This window comes from Paroedura picta, chromosome 2 (assembly GCF_049243985.1).
Source record: "Paroedura picta isolate Pp20150507F chromosome 2, Ppicta_v3.0, whole genome shotgun sequence".
Taxonomy (NCBI): Eukaryota; Metazoa; Chordata; class Lepidosauria; order Squamata; family Gekkonidae; genus Paroedura; species Paroedura picta.
In genome coordinates this window covers 2421477-2433191 of record NC_135370.1, presented here as the reverse complement: position 1 = coordinate 2433191, position 11715 = coordinate 2421477, and positions in this window count along the sequence as shown.

Here is an 11715-nt window from a genome sequence, read left to right as displayed (position 1 = left end):
TGACCATTTCCCACCTGTTTTGCAACTATGTCCCCCCGGTAATCGTTGTTTCCTTGAAGTAGATCTCCCCATTCAGATTCTTCCAACAAATCATATCGGGTGTCAGATTAAGTGGTCAGACCAACTTAATCTAAAACTGAAGGAAGTCATAGCCGCAGAAGATCTGTCCAGCATCTGTAAGGCCCTTTCAAATGTGGATGTCTCTCAGAATTCAATCTCCCCCATTATGACTTATTTGTGGACAGGATAAAACCTGTTCTATGTAAAGACTAGTAAAAAAAAGCCCATTGTATAAAGAATACAATGGGCTCTAGCAAGCGGGGACAGAGCGAGGCGCAGGCGAGGGGCTGAAGCTACCTGTAAGAGGAGGCTGGCGGCGCCTCTGCAGCTCTTCACGGGTGCTCCTCGGCGGCTGCTGACGCGGCTCGGTGGCTCTTGTCGGCGGTTTTTTTTTTCTTTCTTTCGGTGGCTCCTCAAAGGTTTTTCGGTGGCTCCTCAAAGGTTTTTCTTCTGCAGCCAGGAGGGCAGGGAGGCCCCGGAAGGCGCGCCGTGCGCACACGTCGGAGAAGGGGCGCTCCTCGGCGGCTTCTCATGCGGTTCTTGGGGGCTTTCCAGCTGCTTTGTTTTTTTCTTTCAGTTCCTCCTCCAAGTTTTGTTCTTCAGCCAGGAGGGCGGCTCGTCGGGGTTTTTCGGCTGTTTTTTTTTTTCTCTCTCCGTGGCTACTCAGAGGTTTTTTTTCTTCTGCAGCCAGGAGGGCAGGGAGGCCGCTGGGCTGCTGGGCGTCAGGCCGCCGGGCAGGGGGCCCCCGGCAGCCGTGCTCTGCGCGGCTGCCAGGGGCTCCCTCGGGTAGCCGGCTGATGCGGCGAGAGGCGCTTCGCGCCTTTTGCCGCGTCAGGCCAGGAGCAACTGCGAGACGCACTGCGCGGGGCTCGCAGTTGCTGGGGCTGGGAATCGGAGGGACCAATCGGCAGGCGCTTCGTGCCTGCCGATTGGTCCCTCCAATTGTCTGTCCTGAGGAAGGGTCCAATCCGGACCCTTCCTCATCACGGACAAAGCCCACCTCAAGAGCCCTTAACGAATTATATAGTCCGTGGCGCCCGTGGCGCCACGGGCGGTTTAAAGATTCTTACCCGGATGGCAAGAAAATGAACAAAGCAAGAAAGCCATGGTTGGACAAAGATTGTGTCAAAGCAAAAGGGGATTTCTCTAGAGCAGGGGTAGTCAAACTGCGGCCCTCCAGATGTCCATGGACTACAATTCCCAGAAGCCCCTGCCAGCATTCGCTTTGTATTCTAAGGCAGGACTAGATTGTAGGAGGGAAACATTTAACACAGTTCTAGAATTTAAGAAAAAGTACAAAAAACTTCTATATCGAAAAAAGATCCAATACAGTAAAGAATTGTGGTAAACCCTCATACAATCTGTAAAAGATAAAAATAACCCTCTCTTCTGAAAACTGACCTCTGGCATTGATTCCAGAGATAGATCTCCGATTGACGTCCATATTTCTCCACATACCTGGGTAGCATATTTTCAAAATCTCTATAAAAATCCAAATTGCCATTATAGTCCATGTTTATTAACGGGTACAGCAGAGGGGCCTCCAGTCCCTTGCAGCGAAGTAAAGTCACTCATCCAGCAGCTTGAGGTGCAGAAAGGCCCCAGGACTAGATGGTCTTCCTCCTGAACTAATTAAAAGCAATGTAGGTTGAAACGTCTTCCTTTGTGAACTCCAGAATTCTTTTCTGACTCCTTTGAGAATTCCTCTACAAGCCATAGATTTCCTTTTCGGAAAAAATGCAAGGCAGTTTTTGTCTGCCAGTATTTTCCTCTTGTAAGCACATCTACTCATTCTGCCCACTGCACCGTAGAGTCATGGCAGAGCTGCCCATGGGAGTCTCCTGCTGGTTCCAATTTTTAGGCTTCCTCCGAGTGGGGAGCTCCCCCTCTTGTGGCGGCCAGTTCTGGATCCATCCACCACCCTGTGTCGGCCTTCCAAAGGGGCCCAAAGGTGAAAAACTGTTGGGGACCCCTGGTCAACTGCAGTTGTAGGAGGGCTGCAGAGGGAGGGGGACTAAGCATCCAAGAGCTCAAGTGTCCTGAGAAGCTGAGCATTCCTGCCCTAATCCACCACCCTCCCCAATCCAGAGAGGAGCAAGATTTTCAGGGTATAAATCTTGTTGGTCTTGAAGGTACAACTGGACTGAGATCCAGCTCTCTTGCACGGCTACCCTCTGAAACGGGCCTGATCCAGGTTGCATTTCTTGCAACAGGAAAGCAGCTCAGAGGAAATTGAGGCCCGGAGGCTTTTACAGTGCTTTTTTCGAGCTCTCTGTTTTCATGATTGTGTTGCGCATGATGGAGTGCTTGGGAGAGTTGACAGCTTTGGCTGTTTTGCTGGACGTAGTTCCCCATCTCTCCTGCAACAGAAAGCCAGGAAACCAGACAAACCCATGACCCTTTGTCTGCTCAGTTCGCTGTCTGTGGTTCACCACCATTTTGTACCAATCGCCTCCTTTGGCCACCGGCTTCAGCAAGAGGCTGCCAGTCCAGCAGGGGGCAGACTCCTCCCTCCAGGAGAACGGTGGAAACACCTGCTCGCTCCTTCGCCAACAGATGGCGGCCACTCCAAACGCTTTGGGTAGGGAGAGGGACACATTCATTCAAGCCTTTCCTGGTCGTTAGAATAGCTACGGAGCCTCCTAAATAGGCTCTCGGAAAGCTGTTTACTTGCTGCCGCCTAATTAAGCAGCAACTAAAGAGCTCGCTCAGATCTCCCTAACAAAAAGTTCGACTTCTTGCAGATCATAGGACACTGGCTTCTGAAACAGTTAAATTAAACCAGGCTCTTGGCGTGCTTCTGAATCCCTTGCGTCAGGTGTGGTCAAACTGTGGCCCTCCAGATGTCCATGGACTACAATTCCCATGAGACCCTGCCAGCGTTTGCTTGAGTGGTTTCCAGAAAATAATGGTATGCTTTGCAATTCAGCAGGGGGTTGTTTGGATCCTAAAAGCTCTGAAAATCCTCGGGTACAAAAATGAACGGAGCTCAGATCCTCACACCCCAATTCAGCTTGCAGGGATTAGGAGCTCTGTTATGTCCCCAGCCTGGATAGGCCAGGCTAGCCTCTTAGCGTAGCCACTGAGCAGGGTCAGCCCTGGTTAGTATGTGGATGGGAGGCCACCAAGGGAAGTCCAGGGCTGCAGCAGCCAAGCTATGGCAAAGCACCTTTGAATATGAGCCCGATGGCAGGGGTCCCCAATGTGCTCCCCGTGGCTGCATACCAAGCATTTTTAGAAAGCAGCCAGAGTCAGATGGGATTTTTTCTGGCCACTGGAGATTTGATTGGCTGTGCATACTTTTAAAAACATTGCCACGGCAGCCTCTGTCACCACACTTGCTCCGTGTCCAGCAGGGGTGTGCACTTTGGCTGCCTCGGCAATCACCGGCCAGCACCACGACACGGAGAGGAGGGGTGGCAGTGACACGGCAGCTGTGCGCCTGCATGCGGCCACTGGCTGGCACACCGCCATAGCTGCCCTCCCTCTCCGAACCACGGCACTGAGCTCCTATGCGCCACTTGGGGCTTCGGTGATCACCAAGGCAGTCAAACCAAGCTGAAGCGCTTGTTCACGTGGTACCTGTCCCTCTTTTCCCATGGTCTTGCCATGAGTTCACAAGTTACCTGTAGGCTCCCCAGATGACAACTCAGCTGGCTAAGTTTTGTGCCGCCACCATAAAAATCCGATGCTCTAAAAGTAACATAGTTTTAAGTTCTATTTTATGATCTGTTTCAAATTGTACTACATTAAACGACCATATTTTCTTGGCCTCTTATGTAATGACTTCATATAACTTGGTCTGAACGACTGTAATAAATTTTGGTTGCATAGGCATGTGCACAGGAAAAAAATGTAGACCATTTTGGATTTGGCCAGAATCAATTTGGGCTGACACCAAATCACCCGAAGTGCCCTGCCCTTCACTGGTTCGAATTTGGCCAAAAAGATTCGGCTAAATTTAGCCCATAGTTGACATGGTACACATTTTCCCCCCTGCACATGCCTCCCCCCCCCACCTTTCCAGTATCTCCACTGACTGAAGGGGGAGGAATTTAAAGGATGCACCAAGCAGCTGATGTGTCATGATCAGCTGCTTGGAGGGCCTGTTAAATGCCTCCCCCCCACACACGCCTTCTCTGGCTGAAGAGAACGTATTGACTGCCAGGGGGGGGGGAATATAAAGGGCCTGTCAAGCAGCTTATCATGACACGTCAGCTGCTTGACATGCTCTCCCCTCCACCCGCTCAGACAGTGTGCAGGTATTCCTTCACCCTGCCCCATGTTAGATTCTGAACCTGGCTTGTTGGTAAACTACCCAAACTTCAAAATAAATTGGAAAGTGTAAGCTCACAGTGGATCTGGTAGTATTTAGGCTGGAAAAGATGCAAGCCAAGCCTCTTAATGACAGCAAATATGTGGGGGAGAAGAGGGATGGAAGAGAACTTTCGCATTATGTGCATCCCCACACATGTGTGCTAGATATGTGGTTTCCAAATTTTCTCCAGAAACCCCTTTCCCATCAGATTTATTGGCTGCGGAATTCTTGCCCCTTAGAGATGATTGTGGGTCAGGTTCCAAGATGCATTTTCAGCGCAAACCACAGTCAGACGTATTTAACGTTTTTTTACTTGTTGCTGTGTTTGAGCTGAGCATGAACTCCACAAATAGGGACCCCACTGATCCATAGCTTGTGGGGCATCTTCCGCCTTTTCTGGCAGGATGTGAGTGGAGCCAAGTTGGGTTTTTGCCCAACAAAGTTTCTGGTTGACTCTTGGACTCTTGGAGACTGGCAGTGCAGGTTTTGTTGAGTGTTGCTTTGGCAGCAGCTGCTGCCACATCACGAGGATCATTGCTGCGTTACTGAACTCGAGCTGTGGCAATTATTTTGTGGCTGGTTCTGCTCCTGCAGCAGCCACGTTGTTGATGCGCCCACCAAGCCACGCCAGAATTCCACCGATCTGCCTACAGACTCAAAAAGATTGGGATGCCCCTCCTAGAGTAATGTGAGCCCTTGGGCTCCCATTTTGATTTGGGAAACCTCTCGATCTGCTCCCAGCAGAAAGCAAGGAAAAGCTGCCCCATGTGACAGGCAGGGCCAATGGTGCCAAGATTTGTGACCTTGGCAAGGGTCCTGTTGACGCCACACCTTTTGCCCCCTCTGTTAAACTGAATAAAACTGGGGGTGGAGATTAAACTCTTACATTAGCCCTCTTTTGCTTAATCTCTTTGTCTGGTTTTGTTTATTGGGGGTGTGACCGTGTAGGAACCAATGGCTTTTTCCCTCAACGGCCGTTCATTTCAGTTGGACTTTCACAGGAAAAGGGCCTGATGGAACGTCCTCATTTCTTAGCCTTCTTCTGTCCTGCAGAGCCTTGGAGCAAGCCCTTGGAATACACGAACAATATACATAACTTTTTGATTTTTAGAATTGAAAGATGAAATGGGCTGTGACAGAATGGGCCATCAGGTCACAGCTGACATGTTTTGCCATAGCCTGGCTTGGACGGTTCCCGCTCCAGTGATGTCCTTTGGATTTGCATTTTTAAAGGGTCAGCTTTTTCATCTGTTTCCACACTAAAAATTGCTTCTCCAGGCACAATCCCAAATTTGCCCCCTCAGTTGCCCTGCAGCAGAGGAATCTCCAGAAAATTGCATCTCATATTTTCAGGCGGGTTCTAAAGGGGTACAATTCGGAGCTACCCAATCCAGAAATGTGTGTGCAATCAGCTTTTTCGCCATACCCGCCATTTTGAGTCATTTGGGAATGCCCTTTCCTTGCTCCCATCCTCCCTTCCTCCCCCTCCCTCCCTCTGTTCTGAAAAGTTTTCATTTATTTTAAAAAGGGGGGTGATTGTATTGCAGTGCTATTTCAAAGTTCTTGTTTTTAAAAGCAGTGTTACAGTTTTACACAGCAGTGTCATAATGTTTTTTTAATGATATTCAGGACACTTTTGGGGGGAGGGGATCAAGGGTGCAGAATGGTGGGATTAAGTGGCACAATGAAAACAAAGGTGCAAGCAGGCACCTTTTTTCAAAAGAGCACATTTTGGGGGAAGGGAGCAAAGCATGATGGGAGGTTGCCTCCATCAAACTCAGTGCGGGAAGCACGTCACAAATTTCAGCCAGGGAAATAAGGGGAGGAAAGCCAAAGGTGGAACCTCTGGAGTCGACTTGTTGCATCCAAGGGAAATCCAAAGTGAGGCTAAAAGAAGGCAGGTCTCCTCGTGCGGAAACAGTCTTGGTAGAGCATCCTTGGATTTCTTGGGTGGCTTCCCATCCAACTACTCCCCAGGCTTCCCTGCTTAGTTTCCCAGACTGATCTAGCCTGGGCCATCCCATACTAGGACCTAGCATGAAAACTGTCTTTACCATATAATTTTTTACCTCAGTCCTCATAAGCTAGCCAGAAAAAAATAGTCGAGCATAACTAGATTCATGAATTCTCCAGACCACACAAAATAATTCTTTAGCTCTTCTGTGTCTTGCAACACCCACTGGAGTTAGGAAACGAGAAACTGCCTTATACTGAACCCGACCCTTGACCCTCTCCAAGGTCTCATGCAGAGGTCTTTCTGTGTGAGATGCTGGGGACTGAACCTGTTACCTTCAGCCTATCAAGCAGGGGCTCCACAGCGTAGCCATGGCCCTTCCCCAGAGCATAACTCTTTTTAGGACTGCCATGTAAGCTGTCCTGACTTGCTAGCTCAGGGGCAACTTGGCAAGGGCACCCTTGATTCGGTTTGGAGACCGTGTTCCAAGTCGGGTTGAGTGACACTGTTTGCATGCAGCAGATACTCCCATGGAGAAAGCCTTGTGTGATCTGGTCTGTATGTTTGGAAAGCTAGCAAGACCTCTGGGGTGATGGCTGCTCTTTTTCCAGAAGCTGTGATCACAGAGTTGGCTGATGGCTCTCCACACACATAACGGATCTAAAACGGTTCTGACAGGCCCACAAAAGGGAGCTCCTCCGCCAGGCATTTGGTTGAGGTCGACTGGAACCAGCAACACCTCTGGGGCCCTGAAACTTCCCCCCCCCCCGGAATCTCTGCACCTGACTTGGCCAACCAGAGCCCTGTTTGATTATCATTTGCTGGCAGGGGCTCATGGGAATTGTAGTCCATGGACATCTGGAGGGCCGCAGTTTGACAACCCCTGGGTTAAATTGTTATATCTTTGTTACTATTATCATTACCATTATTGTTATTTGTTTCTATTCAACATATAAAAGTCAGTTTGATGTACAGTTATTTCATGTTCCACGGAAACCACCCTGAGCCTCAGGGGAGGGCGGTAGATAAATGTAATTAATAAATAAATAATAAAAAAAGAGAATGGTGCTTCACGGTTGGCCAAAGTATTCTAGACTCTCCCTGCATCGATAGCACCATCTTCCATGCTCTTCTAGCAAAAATGGCGACACGTCTCCAAAGTATGTAATCTGTAGCAATATCTTTAGTACGCCGGAAACAATTAATTGGTGTGGATATTTATAAATGCTGAAATCGCAGGGGTGCCATCTGCTAGCTGTTTAGATGGCCTGGGACCAGTGGGTTCCACAGCGCAAGCCAAGCCCAGCTGAGATCCAACGTCAACAACAATCCCCGGCTTGAAGGACGGCCATTTCCTCAGATTTCCAGCCCAGCAGTTGGGGAGAGGGCTGCCAAATAGGATGCCGAACAGATGTTTCATTGTAGTGTCGTGAAGGAAAAGGACTGAGTCACAGCAAAAACAGCTTCTCTTTTTTACAAAACTGGGATGTGAAAACACTGCAAGTGTACTAACAAGTCTTTCAGATATTTGCACAAAGTCATCAGTCAAACCAATTCCAAGTTCTGTTTTTTTTTTAATCACCCAACCTGCTGGATCATTCTCTCTCCTAGAGCATTTCCTTGACAATAAATTGAAATATAAAGCTTCCTTCGATGAAGAGTTCTCCTCCAAATTAAGAACAAAAAAAAGGCAATGGGGATTTAATGGTGGAAAGTGTCATTAGGTCACAGCTGGCTTATGGGGACACCTAGTGGGCAAGAGATGTTCAGAGGTGGCTTGCCATTGCCTGCCTCTGTGTCACAACCCCGGTATTCCTGGAGGCGTCCCATCCAAACACTAGCCAAGGCCAGCCCCACTGGGCTTCATTAGCTTCATGAAAAAGACCCGTCAGCCACGAGTATCACCAAGCCGAAAAGAAGCTGAGGTAGGCAGCCCTAGCAAACATAGCAAAACTCTTCTTTATTGTCAAACTTCAAGAGCCAAAAAGCTAGAACAGGGTCTGGATTTACACTCGTTTTCAGCCACTTTCCTCAGTAGCTCTCCCCCTTATCTGTTCCTCTTAATATCTCTGGTAAGGCCTTGGAGGAGGACCTTAAGTGCCACTCAGCGCTTTACACCCACTCAGGGAGCCTGTCCCGCCCCTGAGTGCCTCCTCCTCCACCAGCCAGCCAATCGCCTTCCGTCCCCCACCCCTGACCACCCCCTCCTCCTTCCACTTCCCTCCGAGGCTCGGAGGCTGCAGATCCCTGCCGTGTGAGAGCTGCCCCTGCCGGTGAGTTCCCCAACAGCTGCCTGCAGCCTTTCCAGGTCCTGGGGGAGAGAGAGGGCATATGCAAAGTTCTTCCACCCTACCTCCCCATAAACTAGGGCCCTTTGTATTCCTGAATGCCACAGGCTTGGCCCCTAGTATTGCCAATAAATCTCATCCAATCCTTTGTATTGTGTGTTTCATTCCAATGATTATATAACGCTTCTCAGCATCAGACCATAGGTGCCTCCAATAAATGACAGAACCTATGGTCTACTGAGGACAGGGGCTGAACACGGGTGTAAATCCAGACCTTGTTCTAGCTCTTTATCCCCTGAAGGTTGGCAACCTGATCCCAGTACCCCAGTTTCTTCCAAGCAGGTGCTGATTGCAGTTGGAAAGCCCATGTCTAACCTGCTCATTTCTCAGTGTCAAGCAAACATTTCCCAGTGGAAATGGTGGGTTTTTAACTCCCCTACACTTGTCCCTGTGCCTTCCATGATGCTAGATCAGCAATATGAAGGAAGAAGGTTTGGCAGTGAAACTCATGTTGGTAAAATGGAACTGCCATGTTCAAAGGCAGTCTGCCTAGCGGGGATCAACAAGGATTGGGATGGAATTCTTAACTCTGTTTTGGAAGGGATCTTTATTTTAAGCTGTGATGAATGCTCCTGTTTGGTGATGGCTCTTCCATCTCATTCATGTTGACTGATGAAAGTAACCACTGTATTCTTTGTTCCTATGGAAACTGTGCTAAAAGCCAGATTCTGCGCTGGGAGGAAGCACCCTTCGAGGAAGCCACAGACCCAAGCACCACGACAGGAGGGGAAGGAGTCGTTTTCTTCGTGCCCCGATGAGGAAAGCCAAAGAGAAGTGAGGGCCCTTCTCAGAATCACCCTGCATTTTTCATGCACTGGTGCTTAGTCATTAAGAAAAACACCAAACTGAGTAAGCGTCCATGTTCCAGGTGGGAGGAAATGACCTCGGTTCCTCCTTGAACTGGTGAGTAATGCTGTGTTTCACAAACAGAACGTGGCACTTTGGAAGGCGGCGTGCTTCAGAGTTGCCCGGGTTCGTACTGTAAATTTCCACTGCGTGACCTTTGTCCAAAGTGTGCTGCCATTTGTTCGGTACTTTCAGCGTGGGTCAACCCCTCCTTTCCGAACACTGAGCTTTGGTTTACTGCGGCCTCAGAAGAGCTAGGGTTGAGTCCAGCAGAAATCCCTTAAAGACCAACCAGACTTCCAGGGTGTCCGCTTTCAAGAATCAAGGCTCCCTTTCTTTCACAAAGCCTTATAGTCTGGATGTCTGGCCAGCCTTTAAGACACAACTCAAATCTATCTGTTATTGGTCAGACAGCCCCGGGAGTCCTCTGTGCAGTTCTGGTAGCTTCACTTCAAAAAGGATACGGACAAAATAAAGAGGGTGCAGAGGAGAGCAACAAGGCTGTGAGGAAAAGCTGAAGCGCTTGGGCATGTTCAGCCTGGAGAAGAGGAGACTGAGAGGACGAGGCCCGGAGTAATGGGTTTAAACTACGTGTAGAATGGCACCGGCTGGACATCAGGAAAAACAACCACACCACAATTATGCTGCAGCAGAGCAACATAATCCGTGTCTTCCCGTGTCCTTCAAGTTGCTTACAACTTATGGCAGCCCTATGAATCAAAGTCCTCTAAAACAGGGGTAGTCAACCTGTGGTCCTCCAGATGTTCATGGACTACAATTCCCACGAGCCCCTGCTGGCAGGGGCTCGTGGGAATTGTAGTCCATGAACATCTGGAGGACCACAGGTTGACTACCCCTGCTCTAAAACAGCCATTCGCAACAGGGGCCAAATGGCCATCTAGAGGCCTTGGCACATGTGAAGGGGGGCGCAGGCAGAAAAGTGTCAGAAGGGGTGTCCAAAGGTCTTATGGGGGACCTTGATCATTGAACCAGAGAAATCCCCTTTTTGACATCTACGGTATCATTAATTCAGCCTTTCTCAACTTTTTTACCATTGAAAAACTCCTGAGACTGTCTTCAGACTTCGAGAAACCCAAGAAATGGTGCGATTGTGCAGAATACAGTCGGGAAGCAAAGCTATGGACACGCCAACTCAAGGATACTCCCCTTCCCACCCTTCCAGACCCATCCATTTTGGGGGGGGGGAGGTTGAGGTGACCATATATGTTCATGTCACCCAGTAAATGTTCAACAATTTTTAAAAATATATTAAAAATTAATTCACTCCCACCCATTCAGGAAACCCTTCCAGGGCCTTCAAGAAACTGCAGGGCTTCATGAAACCCTGGCTGAAAAAGCCTGCATGAATTTCTAGAAAGGTCGGCCGTCGTCAAGGGAAAGAGAAAGAAATCAAGTAATCCGTTCCTTTGGGATTTCAAGGGAAAGAGAAAGAAATCAAGTAATCCGCTGGAATTAATATGTTCCAGAAAAAAATGAACCCATTTTCTAGAAATCTGCCCTGAGTTAGTTCACGCTAAGCTCAGGTTTTTTTTAGCTTCGTTCATTGTGCAAGTGGCCATCCTATTGCAAGGATTCCTGAGACCTGAAAAGACCTCCTAAAATGCTCCAAAACATCCCATCTTTAGAAGCCTTGTTCAGGTCCTGCAAACTGAGGGTTTGATTTGAGGCAACGATCTCTCTCATTCTCAACCTGGGTCTGTTGGTAGAGTTCAAATATGCAATGGATGGTAGAGCACTGGATGCTTAAAAGAATGAAATACTTTTATTAAGGAGAGAAACAACTTTGTAAGTAAGAGAGGAGATAGTCCTAACTGTCTAACTGACTGTAATGGAGGGGATGCAGAGAGGAAGTGAGCTCAAAGGAGCAGCAAGTCTCCAACTGAGGCAACCGGGACACAAGATGATTTGAAAATCACCTGGAAGTTCCTGATCTGCATACGCTAACTGCACATCTCCTCTGATGCCCCCTGTGTGATATTCTTCGTATGCCGTTGAATCATGCACACTATGGATTTTGCATATTCCCACGGGATCCCCCCCTTTTCCTAGCAAGATCTTTTCCAGTGAGTTTTGCCTTCTCCAAATGTAGCCAACATATGATGGTCTCCGATTGGTCATTCTAGCTTCTAGGAAGAATTCAAGAGACCAGGAGGCAAAGTTTCAGGGGC